Source organism: Mus musculus, chromosome 17 (genome assembly GCF_000001635.26).
Source record: "Mus musculus strain C57BL/6J chromosome 17, GRCm38.p6 C57BL/6J".
Classification (NCBI taxonomy): domain Eukaryota; kingdom Metazoa; phylum Chordata; class Mammalia; order Rodentia; family Muridae; genus Mus; species Mus musculus.
In genome coordinates, this window is record NC_000083.6 from 90,464,335 (window position 1) to 90,485,224 (window position 20,890).

Sequence of the window (20,890 nt, forward strand, 5' to 3'; positions counted from 1 at the left end):
GCATGAAAAACAAAGCGGCCTGGTGGCAGTTGAATTTTGAGAAAAGTTCAATGGCTAACTTCTGAATCTGTGGCTGTCTGAGTTTGTAGTGGAAATGTTGTCGGCTTCATCAGGATAATCATTCAAGAGTGATAAACATTAAACTTAGCATCAAACATATTTACCGTGGAACAACGAGAGAACCATCGCTGGGGAATGAAAGGCCTTGGTGTGGGCACTTCCTGACTGAAGTCTCCTGGAACGTCGAGTTTTGGGAGAGGGTACATGTTCCAAAATATCAATTCCTAAAAGATGGGGAATGCTTTGTTTCTTGTATAACACATATTTGACCTCTGACGCATTTAAAAAAAAAAAACATTAATCTATTTTTTGTAACTGTCTTCCTTTTCCTTTTGTAAAGAATTGCTTTCCCTCCCATTTGCTCTCTTCTGTTGCTGTGATGATTTCCCCCCGAGGACCGCGTGTTTGTCTTGACAGGTGTTAGTAGATCCAGAGACCTCTGTAGAATTGTTCCTGCCTGCACCAGAGTACAGTAGAAAGCCTAACTCTGCAAAGGTAATGAACTTACCTTATTGCATTCTAAATAAAAGAAGCCACAGAGCAAGTGGAATTAATTTGCTAATGTCTTTGTAATGAAGCTTTCATTAGACATATGTTGTAGTCTTCAATATCTAACAGACGGTACATATTAAAACAAAGCAATACTGGTGATTTTTTTGAATGTCTAATGATTGTCTCATAGAATGTTCAGTAAAATAGTTTAGCCTCAGATTGTTTTAAACATCTTATTACAGAGATACAATAAACATTTCTAGATATGCATTTTTTTTTAAAAAACTCCGATTAGATTAAATAAATGCCTGTTTCTCTGCTTCTCTTCAACAACTAAAAGTGGATTTACTGTTTTATTGGTGGTGGTGGTGGTGGTATGAGTTTCTCAGACAATATCTCAGAAATCACAGGCTGGTAACCTTGAACTCCCTATGGTGGTCAGGATGGATTTGAATGCCTGGCTTTCCTAACTCTACTTTCCCAGAGTTAGGGCTACTTACAGCCTTCCTTGATAGAACCCAGCCTATGGCATTCATTTTTAAAAGATAGAAAAACAGGGGTTTTATGTTATTGTATATTTTCATTTATTAATAAAACTTAGAGACAACTGATTGGGAACATAAGTGTTTTAATCCAATTCAAAATGTCTTATATTAAAAGCAATGTTACCTAGCAGAGCAAGTATTAGCTTAAAAGGAGGTTGAACTGAACACTTTAATGGTCGATGAAAGACCAATACAAATAAATGTAATTAATACCCCTTTATATTAGCAATATTTCATTTAAAATTTGTCAAAGACAAATTTCAAAACATTTCATAGAAAAATATGCTTCTATCAAAAATCCTCTTTTGGAGCTTAGGCTGTCCCTTTTTAGCCAATATTTATTATAGGGTAAAGAAGAACTACAAATAAGACATCCTTGTGCCTCCACTCTGCTGTGATCTTAATTCCTTATTTTATTTTTCCTTGCAAATTCTCCCCTGCTTCTTTATAATCAAAGTTTTCCATGAGACTGGAAGATCTTATCAACCATGCATTTTACTATTATATCTTAAATTTACTGATTCAAATATTATTCACTGCCACACATTTCAGAAGAAAAAGGAACCATGGCAAAAGAAAAGGAGAGGTCGGTCTTTTCTCCCTCAGCAGTAGCAGTCAAGAATGGCGTGAAAGCTATGCATCATGAAGAAAAGTAATTTCCTACTTGAAGGGTTAGACACTACTCTCTTTTGTCTTGTTAAGTCAAAGTTTTAGTTATTTTTTTTCAAGTAATACTGATTTTTTTCAATTTACATAAATATTCTCTAGGGAAACTCCAAAAGACCCAACAAACAGATATTTCTCAGCCAATCAACAGGCGAGACAAAAAGTATAATAAAGTAGCAGTCTTAAACCCTAGCGCAAGCATTTATACAGCATGGGGAAGATTAAACTGCTAGACAAGCTACCGATAATTCACTCAATAGGAAAAGTTTGTATTGATCCACAAGGCTTTCTTCCTCTCTTTCTTTAGGAACAATACAGGTGATTTTTGTTTTGAAGCTACTCACATAGAGTAGCTTTAGATATTTGAAAGCTATGTAAATTTCTGCAAATTTTTGTTTTACCTCTGAGTTAAAGAACGCTATTAACTACTGCCCTCGGTTGGCAATAAATTCATACTTGAGAAAAGAAGTAGCAGAGCACTGCAGTAAGCAGCACCATATGAGGCCATAATCATTCTTCAGTGCACTTCCATTCACGCGGGCACGGAGCATCTCTTCAGTGATGGAGGTAAAGCTTAGGCACATGTGCAGAACAGGGAGAAGGAAAATCAGTAGCTGATTTTCACTCTCCATTGTGTAACTGTGTGTTGCTTATGCAAGTCATGTTTAAGAAATTTGTACATTTTCAATGATGAAATCTATTATATCATATATTTAAGAACAAAAAGTCTTCAGAGTAAAATCCAAATGTTGTGACAAATCTTCTAATTGATTTCATCATATACCTTAGGTTCTCTCTTTTATCTGGCTACGGTCCCACCTTTCAAACTAGTGACTCATCTTTGTGTGCAGTGAGTGGTTGTGGATCAAGCTCTAGCTTGGTATTTTGATTGTGTGTTTCTACTTGTTAAAACACTGACACTATTAAGTCAGATTCATACTAAATTTCCTATAGGGATATTAAGGACCAGACAACAATTATAGTCATGTAGCAGATAGTCCCTGCTTGGCATACAACTAGAGTATTATTTTCTAAACCTGGTGAATAAAATTATTGCATAAGCCAGAAAATTGCTTGTGAAAGCTGAGGGGGATAAATACCACATTAGTCAAATTAAAAGTCTGTGGACCAACTATCAAGCAGAATGAAATAGATCCACTGCAACAAAATAACCTTAGATAATCATAACTGTCTAAGATATTGAAGACATTCAGGGTGCCTGAGAAAACTGGAAATTGTAGAGATGATTTTATATTGACTCAGTGAAAAATCCATCAGTCCAACCCTAAGTAAATACAGATCCATTTGAATCTTCTAGGTTACTAGAAAGTTGGTTTGATGACACATTAGAGATGGAAAGTATGTTGATATTGCTATGTGGTTTTTTTTGAAGTGCTAAATGGTGCAATTTTGAATGAGACGTGATTACTTCTTAGGTAGTGTCTGCCTTAAAACACAACCAGTAGAAAGAGTGAGGCTCTCCACAGTAATATTTCTGCAGAAACCCTCTTCTCTGCTTTCCTAGAGCAAGCTATCACCCAAGAAAAGCTGATGTGACCCAGTAACTCTAATTTTGCTTTCAACATCTATGTTTCTTTCTCCCTGACAAAGAGCAGTATTTCAGAACATTGTACAGCAATGCCGTCCTCTAAAAATGTTCCCTTTTCCCTACCTTGCTTACAATCATGTTGCCTAAGTTAATAGTGAGATGCTGGAAATGGAACTAGCATGTTTTTCTTTTTTTTCAGCTTATCTTGACCTAAACCCTTGTAACTGTTACAAAAACTAGAGAGTTATTTCCCATGAAAAACACCATGTCCTCTAAACCACTGTAAGGATGGAGAACCAGGAAGTGGGGGAGGAGGAGCATAAATGTTTGATATCCTCTGACATGCTTTATTAAGACCCTGGGCTATCTATTTCAACCCCTTAAGAAATCTTAAAACTAAGTGATCTACTTAGTCAGATGTCAGTGTACTGGATTTTAGAAGCTAAATACACCCCTGATGAATGTAACCAATTTCCAGGAAAGATGGCTACACACACAGGTGAGTCAGACCACCTATGTTCTAGGCACCCCACAGAGATATGTCTTCCTCAAGAAAACTGGTAACTTATGCTCTAGGTTTCTGAAGAGCCACAGCATTTTCAGAAATGTAAAACAGTTCTTTTTACTCCAAGACCATTAAGGACAGTAATTGGTAAATAAAGTGGACTAAGGCTCTCAAAAAGGAGAAAATGCCTTTGGGTAAGAACATTATGGACCTAAAAGGAAGAGCTTGTGTTGTCCTTGCTGAACATGTCAGGGAAAAAAAATAAGACTAATAACATTCCATTCACCAAAGATATTAATTAGAACTTGAAGACTGAGGATACTGCTCAAGAGCACTTACACCACAATTATGAGGAGGTGACTTCAAATCTCAGCACCCTTATAAACAACGGCTCATGGTTGTGAGTGTTTGTAACCCCAGCATATTGTGGGGCAGAGCTGTTCAGTCAAAGTCCCTGGCCAGTCAACCTAGCCCAGATGGCCACTTTCTGTTCACAGTCTCAAAGCAATAAAATAGAAACCAATAAATTAGACATTGCACATCTTCTGAATTTTACATGCACACACATGGGTCTATGTTCTCATAAACTCATGTGAGCCAACACCATGCACAGGGCCCACCACACACCACTCACACAGACTTAAAACTTGTTGAGGCCAGATTCATATGCCCTCTCAACTTGTGGGTTTGGGAAAAGTGACCCAGGGTTATTATTAATAAACACACCTTTCAGGTATTACACTCAAATATAAGAAATGTACAACACCAGACATTCATTCTTGGGTTTTTTAATTAATATTTGAAATTTTTTCCACACCTAATAAGTAGGCAAAGAACACAAACTACAAAGTACAATTCCCAAGAGGCCTCAGGCTTATCAGAGAGACACAATTATGATGTGGTTCTTGGTGAAGAAACAAATGTTCCGGCTTACTTATCATCCTGAACTGGGCTAATGCCAATGATTCTTGATATCTATGAAGAAGTTATGGACACTTCTTGACTTGTAGGGCTTGAATTGCAGATTCAGTCTACATGGCGCTAAAGGAAGATTTTTTTCCCAGCCAATTTATTGTCCTGCCCAGGGACTTGCCAAGTAGCCATATGCATATCACAGATACGTTTATTGGCCAGGTGTTTACTACCCACTTAGTTAATGGTGTTTGTGAATTAAAAATTAGATGTAGACCTAAAAATCGTTCATATTTAATGTACCATCATTCTGCAAGACTGCTATTAACTTTGATATACCTGTACAATCTCCTATCTACCAAAAGAGTACCATTGCTCTAATTCTTAGGGACCACACTATGATGAAATACATACGAACAGAAAGGTCTTGACTTCGGCAGCAAGAAAGCCATTGTGGCACAAGATCAATACTTATACTGTTTTCCCCAAAGAATGTGCTTACCATTGCTTCCTGTGGTCCTCAAAGCCTCAGGCCAATATGTAAAACCACACTTGTTTTTTTTCTTCTAAGTATGTATTGTCTCTTCAAATTAAATAAAAATGTACCCATGAATGATCCAGAGGGCCAACATAGAAGTTAAGATGGCTTGAATGACTGTTAAGCTAATAAAACCCATTTCAGCTCACAGGGCATCATCTTCATCACATACTTATTTGCTTCAAAGCAGAAAAAAATAACAAAAACATTTATAAAAGTCTGCATGAAGGCTTGAAAGAATCATTTGATGAGCACAGTGTGAGAGGGACCCAATACCAACATGTTTAGTGTGAAATATAACCTCAGGATTTTCACTGAACAGAAATATAATAAACAGACAACAGTTGCACACAATGATTTAAAAACATTTTTATGTGTTGTGGTAGTTTGAATATGTTTGGCCTAGGGAAGAGAGTGGTACTATTAGGAACTGTGGCCTTGTTGTAATAGATGTGGCCATTGGAGAAAGTGTGTCACTTTGGGGGTAGACTTTGAGACCCTCCTCTTAGCTGCCTGTTTGCATGTCTTCTCCTGTTTGCCTTTGGACCAACATATAGAACTCTCAGCTCCTTCCATGCTATGCTTGCTTGGATTCTGCGATGCTTACTGCCTGGATGATAATGGACTGAACCTCTGAACCTGTAAACCAGCCTCAATTAAATGTTGTCCCTTATAAGAGTTTCCTTGGACATAGTGTCTGTTCACAGCAATGGAAACCCCAACTAAGACATGTGTTGAAATATAATGCCCAGCTCTTGAAGTGAAGAATACTTTTCCCAAACCCTTAACTATAGTATCCATGAATTGTATTTGAGATACTTAGCATAACATTATAAGAGTTACATTAATGGACAAGCTGGGGAACAGATGGTTTTAGGAGACACATTCAGTTTGGAGTAATAGACAAAGAAGAAATACTGCACACATAAATGTAGATTTATTCTATATTTGCCTTGTAACTATAGAAAAAAATCAATTAAGTGGAAACAGACTAACAAGGTAGCAGATATTAGTACTCAATACCTGTGCAGGGTCCATAAAGGGGAGGACTAGGGGATTTTGAACTAAGCTATTTCCACAACGGAAATTCTGACTACAGAAGGAAATGATAGTGCTTATAATCACTCGTCAACCAAGAAAACTGAAAGTAGGTTTATAGATCAGTAGAAATAAAAGCATTCAAAAGACCACCTTATGCTGTGGATCTTATGTGGATCTGACATAGCCTAGAACATATGCATCAAATTTTTCTTAGAAGTTATGTAAATATTAATAAGAAATATTTGTGATTATAGTCATATACATTTAACCTATTTTATTCCTGTATTTTTTATACCTAGGGAAATATATCCAATGTTCTTCAAGGAGGATGTGGAGTAGAGTATTAAAAGATAGCTAAGAAAAGTAAAATAGCATTAACATCCCTAAACTAAATGAGTAGCCATAAGTTCGGAATCCTAAATACAAATAAGATAACAATTGTGAAAGAAGAAAGCCTGACAGGGCCCAGAGTGGTGATTCTCCCCATGTAGGTCTCAACTCCTTTTTGGGTCACATATTAGATATCCTGTATATCAGATGCTTACATTTATGCTGGCAAGAATAGCAAATTTATAGTTATGAAGTAGCAACAAAATGATTTTATGGTTGGGGGTCACTACAACATGAGGAATTATATTAAAGGGTAATAAGAAGTTTGAGGACCATTGAAATAGAGAGGAAAGCAAGACTGTCTTGATCTCACAGAGGTGACTGGTAAAGAAATCAAACAATCAAAGCAACTGTGAGACACAGGAAAAAAATCTAAAATACACGAATAGGTAAACAATGGTGTTAGCACATTGTGTATGGTGGATGCTGTGTATGGGTGTCCTGTGTGACTTTCATTTCACTGCACTGCAGTCATTCATACTGGTTATATTGTTAGCTTCTGTATATGTAGAGTCCATTCAACCGTAAGGATAAAGAGGTTTAGCACTCAAATCTGACTTGAATTATTGACCTTGTATGACAAATCACATGGATTACTCTTATAAGAAAAGAAGCAAATTGTGTAACTCCAAATAAGCAACACCAAAGCATTTCAGCTCTTATGATGTCACTGTTTTCTACGGTGTGGTACAAACGTTACCATTTTCTGATGTCATTTTTTGTTTCTGAATATAATTTCCTTCCATAACATTCTCTGTGATGTTAAATGCACACATATTAGAGCTCACAGGGAATATATATGCATATATACATATACGCATAAACACACACACACACAATGATTGTAGCCCTGTTCCTACATATTTTGGTAATTTCCTATGCTTCTTCAATAGACACTGATTATTCATTATCCAGCGTCAAGGGGTTAGCAAGTGGAGGGGACTCACAGGATCACAGCTAGGAAGAATATGTGGTATAAACTAAGAATATTTATACAAATAAAAGCAAAAAAATAGATACCAAATGAACAGTGGAGTCATTTATATTTATATTAGAGTTACATGAGGGCAGGGTATAGGTGTGTGTTGCCTTGAGTTTCCGGGCCATAAAATGATGCTGTTTTTAAAAATGGAGCCTGGCAGCCCTTTCTCAGAAAGGCGGAGTTTTCAATGATCCCTAGAATGGCTGGAGGTTTAGGGTTTCCTCAGGAATCTGCATTCTTACTGGACATGGGACAATATATGTTTGATAAAGTTTGTATGTATGTGGTTCATAAAAAGTTGTTCGTGAATGCCTGCTGTGGCCTTTAGGAGTGTGCATTTTTCTCAAGTATGTATGTATTCCTCTGAAACTAAGAAATGTTAATTTCCTTAAGGTGTGCTGTCTCTTCCACTAGATAGTAAATACCTAAAAGGGTGCTATCGAACCCAGGCAGCACTATAGAACTCTGTTTAGTATTTTTCCTCACGCACCAGGCTTTTGCTCAAATTAATCATAAATAATTGTTTATGCTAAGTAGGGGAGAGATGACGGTAGATAGGAGAGTGAGCTTATAATCGGGAACCATAGAAGGCAGATATTGAGGTATCTCTTTTGTCTTGATGAGCAGGAATTGGGAAGGGCTAATGATCTATCTCCATTAGTTTTACTCTGCTCTTGCCAGTATTGATATTCATTCTCTGAAATGTGTTTGAGATTACCAAAAACAATCTTATGTGAACTGAAGACAAACCACAAATGGCTGACCAAAACTTTGTTTAGAGACTAAAGAAAAGTCTACCTACCTGCATTTTTGCTCCTCAAAATGAGTTTTAAAAAGTCAGTTCCATTTTATCATGCACAAGTATGTTTGCATATGGATGCGTGTATAATTTCTTCATGTGGGAAAACTTTGCAATCACTTTTGTCAATTAAGATCAGAGTTAATGAGCTATAAAATGAATTTGTCCAGGCACCAATGCCTTTACATTTTCTTTTATTACAAGGTTACTCCTGATCTTCCACTCTTTTCTGACTCCCTCACAGACCTCACATGCTTTCGTGTTGTTATTAAAAATAGTCAAAAATCAAAGGTGGAATTTAAGACTTTTAAAAAAGGTTGCATATGGACAAAATAATAAGAAATTAGTGTGAGACATATTATTTAGGCTGGAATTTTTCAAAATTTGAAACAAACTTTCATATTAATTTCTTTTTTGTTGGGTTTTGTTTCTTGGGGTTTTTTTTGTTTGTTTTTTGTTTGTTTGTTTGTTTGTTTGTTTTTGTTTTTCGAGACAGGGTTTCTCTGTATAGCCCTGGCTTTCCTGGAACTCACTTTGTAGACCAGGCTGGCCTCGAACTCAGAAATCTGCCTGCCTCTGCCTCCCAAGTGCTGGGATTAAAGGTGTGTACCACCACCGCCTGGTTCATATGAATTTCTATATGTTACTAATGTCAATATATCTGTGCTCATGGATTGCTTTCTGGGGTTTGTTATTTTGTATGTTATTTTTTATTTAAAGATATTATTTCACTATGTAGTTCAAGGTGGCCTCAATCATAAGATCTTCCTGCCTTCACTTCCCAAATCCTGATGTTGCAGAGTAAGTACATTTGTCTTTTTGAGATGGCCATCTACTGCTGAGCACAGTGCCTTAAAACCAAAAGCAACAGCATTTTTGGAGGGTCTTTGTCTTATAATACTTTCTCAGAACTTCTTGTTTTTAAGTCTTTTCCCTTAAAGGTCTTTTGCAAATATATTATGATTTCTCACTGTTTGATTTTGGAGGGATTTCTCTCTGTGTGTGTGTGAACATGTGTGTTTCTGCATGGAAGTGTATTTTTGTGCTTTTTCTTTGGCTCCTTTTCTTCTATTTGTTTTGTTGTATTCCAGTTTGATTGCTTTTATTTGGTCTTATTTAATTTGGTTTTAAATGCCTGTTTGTTTTCTTTTTTTTTCCTTTTAAAGATTTATTTATTATTATATGTTAGTACACTGTAGTTGTCTTCAGACACTCCAGAAGAGGGAGTCAGATCTCGTTACGGATGGTTGTGAGCCACCACGTGGTTGCTGCGATTTGAACTCTGGACCTTCGGAAGAGCAGTCGGGTGCTTTTACCCACCGAGCCATCTCACCAGCCTGCCTGTTTGTTTTCTAAAGAGAATGAAGTAGTGTGGATTTTGGTGGGAGGGGTGGTAGGGAGATTCTGCGAGGAGTCTTGAGTGGGTAATCCTCATCAGACTACATTGTATAAAAAATATGTTTTCAGAAATAAGAAATGAATGGATAAGCATTCTAACTCAAAATTATTATAGCACCTCTTAATCCTCAAAAATTAATTCATGTATATATATATATATGGAAAGATTCATTTAGAATGAAGTTTATTACAGCTTATTATGAGTGTCATGCAGACTACAAGATTAAGTGATTTACCCAAATTTGAAAAGTTTATTAATTTATATCTGGGATCTATGAAAACATAGGAATAATCACTAACCATCACAATCTGTGGGAATTGATGGTTAGTGTATGCATTTTTATGAACAATGGATCTATAATTTTCCAAAATTACTAAAGTATTGCCCAGCACAGTTGAAACAAATATAGCTATTGTTCTAATTTATAAAATGTTTCGTGTACCTAAAGTATTCTAAAGTATTTAATAACAATGAAGAGGTTCCTGAGTGATAATTCTGATGGGAATCCCATGATCACAGATAACAGAAAACTCTTCATATCTCATAATATCATGATTCAAAACACCAACCTTGGAAAATAGTTATAGTGCTATGCACTTAATTTCCTATCACTTCCGACATTGATATAACTATAATTGCTGTCCTTTGGAGATTCAAACAAGAAAATTTACTTTGCCTAGTAGAGTAGACTTCAAATATTGAATATAAGACAGAAGGGACACATTTTATTTTGTTAATATTTTCTAAAATACATACAACCAAAGACTGAACACATTCTCCTATACTCTGACTTCATCATGGCCAACTCTATATTTTCTTGGTGTGTGTGCGTGTGTGTGCGTGCGTGCGTGCGTGCGTGCGTGCGTGCGTGCGTGCGTGCGTGCGTGTGTGTGTGTGTGTGTGTGTGTTTCTCTTCATAAAGATTTGGGCTGGGGAAGATCAAGGTATTTTTGCATCTAACTGACAAGATCAAACGTTAGTGACTTTCCTAGAAGATTTAAATGGAAAGTAAAACTTGCCCTTCAGGTTCAACTCTACCTATATGGTCCTATTTCCAGAATGAATAATGATAAAGTCTAGGTGAAAAGCCATTTAAATTTTCTAAAAGAAAGAACATTAGTTTATTAATGTGATAACTCAGGCATTCCTCTCATATGGAGAGTGGTAAATAAAGGAAAGCCTTATAATTATTTGATCATAAGACCAAAGAACAATAAATACTCACACAGACTAATGAATACTCATATCTCTGAGAAAACCTTAGTCTTCAAGGCCACATTGGATGCTTTGTTCACATTTTTTCTAGAGATCCCTGCATTTAAATTTTTTATACCATTCTGTGCTGTTTTATGGGAATCTTTGACAGGAGAAAATATTAGAGAAAATAGAAAAATTACTTCTAAGTCTTGTCTATGATATCAAAATTACATCAAATTATTATGGCCATTGTTTGTTTCTTAGGTCTGCATATTCTCAACATTCAATTTAAAATATGTGAGGTTAGAAGAAGAAAAGTATTCCGTTTGCCACAAAACAATCCAGTTAGAGAAGAGATAGGAGAAAGTGTCCGTTTATAGATAAAAGCTTTTTTGTCTGTCTAATGATTGTCAGACCAACCTGTGTGATATGTTCATTTGGATTTTTTAAATGACCCGCTCTCTTCACTTTTGGAGATGATGATATCTTCCATGACTTACATGAAGTAACAGTGAGAGAGCACTCATGTCTCACATACAACTGACATGTCTTACAACCCATAGCCAAAGGGAAAGAGCCAGAGAGCCTCTTCCTTATGATTAAGACATTTGCAACTCTGGCAACAGTTCGTTGAAGATGTTACTGTGGAGAGCATCAGCCATGGAAATTGTATTCCTGGGCAAATTGTGCACCTGAGTGGTTGCCCTCAAGACCAAGCAGACAATAGGAAAATGATCCTAAAATAGGTAAGTACTGATGACACAGTACCCACTAGATGGTGAACATTTTAATCGCCAACATGCACTGTACAATTTTGAATGATACATATCTTCAACATTTTAATTTTACATCCATGGTTTATGAATTGCAAATAATTCCAGTTTGGGTGTCAGCAGATGCAACAAGTTCCTGTGAAAGCTTTGTACTTTGAGTGGTTTCCTTTTGACGAAACCCTTAGCTTATGGAATGCAGCCATCAGCAGTCTATGGCAAAATGAAATGCTGCAAGTGTATTTTTATGCAGCTGGGATCAAGTTACTAAATGGATCAAAAAGAAATCATTTCTTTGAAGAGGTAGGGCTGTTGAGACCAGTGCCCTAAAAAATAAGTGCAATTCTGAGGATACAAAAACTTGTTTATATCACAGTGGAAGTAACTATAGAAATGCTGCCATATATATTCTTGCACTCAAGATATATTGGATGTCATTCTCAACATATTTTCATACCCTCTAGTTTAACATTTGTATTGTTAAGAGGTTAATTTCATGGTACATCCCAAATAACTGACCCAGGTATGAACATTTGTTTCTACTGATTTTTGCTTATAGCCTTAATAATAGAAAAAAATAGCAGTTATTTATCCAATAAAGCTCTTACACTGTGCCAAATTGTATCCAAAATATTTTCTAACATGATTCCATTTGATTTCATAATTAACCTTTATTTCAATAACCAGGGAGTATTTTCACAATTTTGTACAAGAATTAGCTGATTCTTTGAATTTTAAATGTAACTTTAAAAGGTTACAGATATTGTGTCTCAAATAGAGAGTTAGATATTTGGATTTTAATTAAAAATAATCTCCTCTCAAATATATATATTTAAAGTTATCTATCTCTAGAGAGGGTAAGTGTATTTGAATGCAGGTGTCCTCCAAGGCTAGAAGAGGTTGTCTGATACTTGCAGCTGGAGGTATAGACGATATGAACCACCACATGTGGTTACTGGAAATGAAACTCAGGCTCACTGCAAGACTGCTAAGCCATCACTTCAATGGTCTTTCAATGTCTAAACTGTATACTATGTCTTTAGGTTAGAGAGCATGCCAATTAATTCTAAAATATGAAGAACTTGTTCATATATAAAAGTATCTTCCAAAATCTCTCCATATGTGAAAACCAATTTCATTAGCAGAGAGTCTGTAAAGTGAGATTACAACGATGAAGAAAGCAAACTGAAGACTACAGAGCTCATGTGGGCAGAAGCACCGGAATAGCTAATAAGAGAGGGGTATGCAGCAATTTGTAAAGGCACAGTGGCAAGTCATAGAATGAAAACTCAGGAAGGGGTACTATTGGGAACAAGTGGTTGATCTAACAGTGCAAGGGATAATGTTTGTAATGTTCTTTAAGAGAAATATTTTCTGGCTCTGAGTTGGAAAGCAAAAATAATCTCTTCATTACCAAGACTCTCAACATGTCACATGCCTTTTAAAAAAAATACCACCCTTATTATATATGAATGTAAAGTTGGGACAGGCAGATCACCACAGTACTATCATGTGAACACCAATTTTTTTCTAAAGTAACAGAATGAATTACTTGCAGACCTTCAATCGAGGTCTTAGTCCTACCCCAGTCCTGCAAGTTCATATTATGTTCTGGTTTGCATACTTTGCTGTCTCTATATAGTCAGAAAGGGAGACAAATATCATGAAAATTTGTGAAGATAAATAAAGTGGTTGAATCTGAGTATCTATGTAGTTTGCAAACAAAGGCAGTGTCAGGATGACAGTCAGATTAGTTGAACCAAACAATAGCTTGGTCAAGAATTGTCTGTCCACAGGAAACAGGAAACAGGAGTCAATATCAATCAGGAAAAACTCAATTCTTCTAATTAAGCGATAGATAGAGTCTGCCATCCTTCTTATTGTAGACATCTCCCCATAATGATGGAATCTTGTCCTAAGTGAACAAAACTAAATGTATGCAACATAGATATAAAGAAGTGAATCATTCAGCATGTTATTTGGTACATGGTGAGCTTGATCACCATGTAAATGCCTTTGTTGGTAAGCCAGCTAAGTACAACAGAGGTGCGATTTAGGAAACTTACTTGTCTTTCTGTCTTTTTTCCTTCCTTCTTTCTTTTCTTCTTTTCTTTTTTTCTTTTCTTACTTTTTTCCTTCCTTCTTTCTTTTCTTTCTCTTTTCCTTCCTCTTTCTTTTTTCTTTTTTCCTTTCTTTTCTTTCTTTTTTCCTTCCTTCTTTCTTTTCTTCTTTTCTTTGTTCTTTTCTTTCTTTTCTTTTGACTTTCACAGGCACACATTTATACACGTGTGCATATATGTGTGTGTGTGTGTGTGTGTGTGTGTGTGTGGCAACTCCGTGAGATTTTTGAATGTGATTGCTAATATTTATTGATACAATGATTTAAAAAATATGGCAGTAAGTACATATGTCTTACACTTAATTTTATAAATAAATCAAATTATCCTGAACAGTGATAGTAAACTTAAAGTTCATAAAGTGCTTTTTGATGAATGAAAATATTAAAAAAACCTATAACCCAATTCAATGTTAGGCAGGGATATTTACTAATCTTAACTTTACATACTTTCAGAATTTTTCCCCACTGGCATTATTTTAAAATGAATTGTAGAATCCTTTGTGTAATGTAAATATCTTCAGCAAGTTCCATAAACTTGACCCAGCACTTGGCAAAATATCTGCCATGTAGAAGATATTCAATAAGCACTTGTTAAATGAAGAAGTAGTTGTGTTGGCTGTGATGTGTTTAAAGAGGACAGAGAAACTGGAAGAAGTCAGAAATAAAACACTATAGAAAATAAAGAAGACAACAACATAATTCAGAGACAGAGAACACAGAGATGAATAGATCTTACACGCGTTCTCGCGACTGGCCAGGAAGAACGAAACAAACCGGAATCTTCTGCGGCAAAAGCTTTATTGCTTACATCTTCAGGAGCAAGAGCAAGAGCAAGAGCTTTATTGCTTACATCTTCAGGAGCAAGAGAGCAAGAGCAAGAGAGAGAATGGCGAAACCCGGTCCCTTTTAAGGAGAATTATCCTCCGCCTAGGACGTGTCATTCCCTGATTGGCTGCAGCCCATCGGCCGAGTTGTCGTCACGGGGAAGGCAGAGCACATGGAGTGGAGAACTACCCTTGGCACATGCGCAGATTATTTGTTTACCACTTAGAACACAGGATGTCAGCGCCATCTTGTAACGGCGAATGTGAGGGCAGCTCCCCACAAATAGAGAATCAGCTGACTGTCAGGATGACAGTCATGTTAGTTGAGCCTTTGCTGCAAATACTGGGTGACTAGGTCAAGTTCTTGAGCATACATGCCCAAGGAAAGCTTGTGTAGTCTGTCTAGAAAGTAGAAGGGAAATGGATAGTAGAGAGTGGAGGGAGGGATTTCAAGACCAGAATAGACAAATCTATTGTATACAAGCCCACAGTCAAAGATTTTCTACCTCCCTGAGTGGCAGTCTAGCTTGCAGGTAGAGTATTGACTCCTAGGCAGAGCACCATGGCTATAAAACAGACCACTGAGCTAGGCAATAAAAGAGAGGGAGAGAGAATAAGAGGTCTAATGTTTTGTTTATGTCCCCTTTATGGCATCTTTGAGAGGCTCTGCAGTCCCAGAGCTGGCTTTAGCTCATATGCTTTTCTGATTAAGGCAATACATAGCAAAGCAATCTAATATTAATGTGCAATTTAGAAAAAATTAAAGGTGTGTAGAAATCTAAGGGAAAATTTCCCAAGCAGAGTACCTACACAATAACAGGATATAAGATTTGTTTAATTCCTTTTTTAAAATAAATCCTTTGTTATAAATCCCTAAATCATCTACAACTCATTTTAAATGCCCAACTCCACCATATTGTGCTTATTGACAGTAATGCTTGTTTATAGCCTAACCCTTTGAGAATAAGATTATGCTCCCAGTGAATATTACAAGTTTCATTATAACAATCCTAATTACAGATTAATAAAGTCCTTAAATGAAAAATGCAAATGGCCAGGATGAAATCATTATGAAAAATATTATTTTTAAAATGTATTTATTTACTTCATGTTTGTGTCTCTTTTCCTAAGTGGGTTTATATGTACCAACTATTTGCAGGGGCTTCCGCAAAGGTCAGAAAGGATATCAGAATCTATGGCGTTGGAGTCGCAGGCATTGTCAGTCAGTGTGGGTTCTGGGAACTGAATGCAAGTCTTTTGTAAGAGAGGCAAGAGCCCTTCACCACTGAGTCAGCTCTCCAGACCCATGAAACATATATATACAATGAAGTGTAAGGATTGACTGATTGAATGACTTTGAAAATATAAGACACTGAAAAAATATTTCTCATAAAGAATTTAACTATTCTTTTTAATTTGAACACTGGCTTTATGCTTTTAAATTTAATATTGTGAAACTGAGTGGTCCTGCAGAGCTTTGCATTGTAGGCAAATTTTTTCCTCGAGCATTTGGGTCTTTACATTGTTAGGCAAGGGTTATGTACAGATTTATTTTCTTTCATCCTCCAAGAGAATATCTTAGCCCTGCTGATGATATTACAAAACATATCTTAATTATCTCACCTGTCAAAATGGCCCTAACATTTTGGGACAACAGACACAAATAAGCAGTTGTTTTGGAAATTCTTTGACATTAGTGGCTCAAATCTTTAGATTTATATTGTTAATAATAACCGAGTGGTTAAAGGAAGGAAGAAATTTGGAACAGAGATGGGTGTGATTTGGATCCAGCCATTTATTATCAGACTGGTGATGGTGTCTCATCCATAAAATACCAGTCACTAGGGATTGTGTGAGGACTGAGTAATGTGCCTTGAGCGAGGTAGTAGATCACACTGTGCCCAATACATAATGTGTACTCAATAAATGGGGGCAATTTATAACTATCATAAATGATTGTTAGTATTAATAATAAAAGCCACTCATTACAGAAGAGTATTGTTACCATCACAAACCTTGCTGCATATACCAATTCTAAGAAAGGCTATTTTCTATCTTGCTCTTCTCTGAATTTCTACTTGTGCCATATTACCATGGCTGACAGATAGATTTCTTGTAAGCTCAATAAGCATAAGTTATTACAATAGGGCTTCTAAAGAGGATAGCCAGAATCAATGCTTTGCTTATGCTTGCTACCATCAGATCTTGCACTTTCTGATTCACAGCAATAATATTACAACTACAATGAACTTTGACCTCAGTAGATGTTCTACTTTAATGGATAATTCTTAGTTCATATTCTTAGCAGCTAACATGCTACTAAAAAATAATACCTGTGCTCCCAGGTATTAAATGAAGATGCCCAACATCATAAGTTCATTTAGAAGAGGCAATATGCATATTAAAATAATCTATACATCAAGTCAAATTCTCATGTACTTATGAGGGAAGAAAACATACCACTGCTGTTACTAGTTTGTGAGTGAAGTAGGATTCTGTTCTTGCACCAGTATTCTGGCTAGTTTATTCCTGTGGTATGCACAAAGGCGTGGGTTGCAGGAGTAGAAGAAGAAAACTCTTAAAGGATGAATTATCACGTACTACCTGGTGGAAATGATGTAATCATTTATTGGGCTGAGAACGAGCTATTCTTGTTAGTTTTGCAAAGAAACTGACAAATATAAATTGGAATCTGGCAAGAGCTGTAAAGGACACTGGAGCTTTTTAACAGGAGGTAAATCAGCTTTAGGTTACACAAAGTAGTCAGAGCAATGCGAGTGACGTCCACCAGAACTGTGCCCATCAGATAATAATACTTCTTGCATAAGGAAAGGAAGTCTAGCCTAAGCTACCAGCAGAACCAGCCAATTTGGCTTTGTTCATTAACAGCAAATATGCTCCAGTATAAATCAACTGCTCAGAAAGCTCTCCTTGGTATAGATTTAACCTTAAAACAATTTTTTGAGATAGAATTTCAGGTCTGGAACTCAAAGTTTTTAGATCAGGCTGACCTCAAAGTCACAGAGATTCACTGGCAAAGGATTAATGGTATAAGTCACTACATTTGGATAGATTTAGACATTTTGAGAACTGGAGCCACAGATATGTCCAAAAGAAATGATTTTCAAAACAAGATCCTCTGTACCCTAGAGAGGACTTCTACAGGCCAGGCAAAAGTGTTGTTAGTCTTAAAACAAAACAAAACAAAACAGAGCAAAACACCAGTATCAGCTCATTAGAGATTCTAAAACTGAGGTATAATAAGGCCCAGCAGGCCCAGAATAGCCGTGGAGTGTTAACATGGTGTGGCTTAAACTCCAATGAAGCAACACCAGAAACCAGTGCGGCACACCTATAATAGCATGGCTGGGATTCATGTCCTGCTGAGCATGAGAAGTTGTGGCCTGGCACAGAATATCCCAGTCTTTCGTCAGAACCAAGAAAAATAGCTAGGAATGAAGTTAAAAGAATAACTTTATAAACTGATGAGTGGCTCAGGTATGGAGAGTACTTCTGTGCCATGTGCAAAGTCGCAAACACTATCGCCACCACAGCAAAAAAGTCTTTTGTTTTTAAACAGAGTTGGAAAAAATAATCAAGATTTAAGATGGCCAGATGAGGTAGTGTACAAGGCAGGAGGTAGTATTAAGGCAGCAGTTAGAAGGCTCAAGAAGATGCATCAAAAGTCTGAGAATATTTTATAGTATACACAGTGAGGCCCAGGTCAGCCTGTGTTACACAAAGAGTTTGTACCTCGAAGCCCAAAATGAAGCCAAATCTCTATAATTCTACTTACAGATCAGTGAACAGTGCCAGCCTTCATCACTAGTATGCAATGCTGGTATACAGTAAGTTCTTGCTAAATTAGTGGATTGTTTCTTCTTTCTTTTCCATTAGACTGATTTCCCCCCAATGATTACATAAACACTTATTATGATTCTGATTTTCAAATACAAATAAGATTATAATGAAACTAGAACATCAGAAAAGGTGATTGGTACTGATAGTTTTTGAATGTGTATTAAGATATTTATAAATTATCTTGGCACATAGGAAGAAATTTACATCTGTTTGCCAGCAAAATGACAGTAAACTGAATACATATCAAAAATGGCTGTCAATACAGTTAAATGGATAAAAATCACACTTGCAATGCAACAATGGACACCTGAGTTCAAATCCCCAAGAACCACACAAAGAGTGCACATGGCATGGTCACGTGTGACTGTATCCACAGCACTAAGGGGCAGAGAAGTCTACCTGCAATGGTGAGCTTCTAGTTCAGTGAAACACCATGCCCATTTCAAGAAAATAAAGCAGAGAGAAATAGGACTCTTGTATCCTTGTATACACATACATTCACACACACACACACACACACACACACACACACATACACACACACACACACAGAGAGAGAGAGAGAGAGAGAGAGAGAGAGAGAGAGAGAGAGAGAGAGAGAGAGACTTTGAAAGCTATCAGGAAGTAAGGGGAGAAAACATTGTCGTTGGCGTCATCAATAATATATTCTTTGATATTTAGTAAGTGCACGTGGTGTGCCAGATCTGAAATAGCTTATTGTGATCAACCTTCACCTCTAGGACTAACACTGTTTCGCTGTCAGGAGGAATTAATCATGTGTGCCGCTATGGAAGGTATGATTCACAGGCACAGGCAGCCACAATGCCCAGTGGACATATCAGTTCTGTCACTGGGAAATGACAAAGGGTGGAAGGACAGGCACACTAGGGAGGTCAGAAGATTCTACCTGTTCACTAATAAAAATTGTGCATTTTACTTGCAATGCTCCAAGAACAAGGCCCTTAGAGGGCGCCTTCCTTCTGCTTTGCCAATCTTCTTATTCTACTTTTGCTCTTTTCTTCTTCTCTTCTTCAGGATCCTTCGCTCATATGCATTTACTTTATTTTCCTCACAGTTGCCTCTTTGATGATATATTTCTTAGTCATGACCATCTTTGTGGGTGGGTAGTTTTTGTTTTCCCTTTAATCTGATTTTTGTCAGAATCAATTAGTTGGCTAAATATGGGTAGATATTTGCTTAAAAGTTTGAACCCCAAATTAGATCTTCCTTGTCTACCATCATAATTTGTGTACATTGCCCATGTCCCCCACAATCATTTTCTCAGAGAGCCAAACTGAAAAAAAAGGGAAAAAAGTGTGGGAGAGAGAGAGAGGGGGGGGGAGAGAGAGAGAGAGAGAGAGAGAGAGAGAGAGAGAGAGAGAGAGAGAGAGAGAGAGAGAGAGAGAGAGACTGGGTTAAGAATAGAAACAGCATCCTGAAAATGGTGGCATACATCTTTAATCTCAGCACTCCAGAGGTAGAGACAAGCAGATTGCTAAATTCAAGTACAACCTGGTCGATAGAGCAAGTTCCAGGGTTATACAGAGAAACTCTGTCAATAAATAAATGAATAAATAAATAAATAAATAAATAAATAAATAAATGCAAAACAAGAATGAAAGAAGTAGTTTATGATATACCCTGAAATTATTCAGTCCTAGACATTGGACACGTGTTGTTGCAGCTCTTGCTTTACCTTGAAATTTAATGCTGGAGTAGAGTGGGATCATTGGCTTCTTTCATCTCTAGCTGTTTCTGTTGGTGTAATTACCAATGATCACTTAGACTCCTGACACCCTTCCTCACCACTGGGAAATGCACTGCTAGAACGATTGATGGAGAGCTAGCCATCAGTCTCCCATCCCTCTGAGAACTGCCCATCCAGCCTGAGCCCTCTCCTCATCTTGTAGTTGCCTAGAAGGATAATGCCCTTTGTTAGATGTGGAAGATGAGAAAGAAATGGAGAAAGAAGTTACCTCACCCCAGCCTTACTACACACAGGGTGATAGGCCAGATTTACATGACCTCTTGGCTATTTCTGCCTTTAACCGGAGAATATGGATTTTTGTAAGTGGGAAAGAAATTTAATTAGTCTATGTTTTCCTACCTATTGACAAATAGTAAAATCAGATTGGCTTAAAAGATTACATCTTCTCTGTAATACATTGCTCAGAAACCCGTTTTCTACTGAACTCTTCTGGCCTGTGGATCCCCAACCGCCCCCCCCCCCAACAGCAACAA

General features: G+C 36.8%; 1 protein-coding gene and 1 long non-coding RNA gene across 39 annotated transcripts in view; one reads left to right on the forward strand and one right to left on the reverse strand.

Annotated features, from left to right (window-relative positions):
• Window positions 1-20,890, reverse strand: part of Nrxn1 (neurexin I) — a 1,059,516-nt gene that overhangs the window by 430,691 nt on the left and 607,935 nt on the right. The window lies entirely within an intron of this gene.
• The window catches only part of Gm32337, a 47,497-nt gene that overhangs the window by 2,413 nt on the left and 24,194 nt on the right, over window positions 1-20,890 (forward strand). Inside the window, exon 2 of the long non-coding RNA XR_877116.3 lies at window positions 1-20,890. This exon is cut by the window's right edge and continues 24,194 nt beyond it. This is a non-coding gene — a long non-coding RNA (predicted gene, 32337).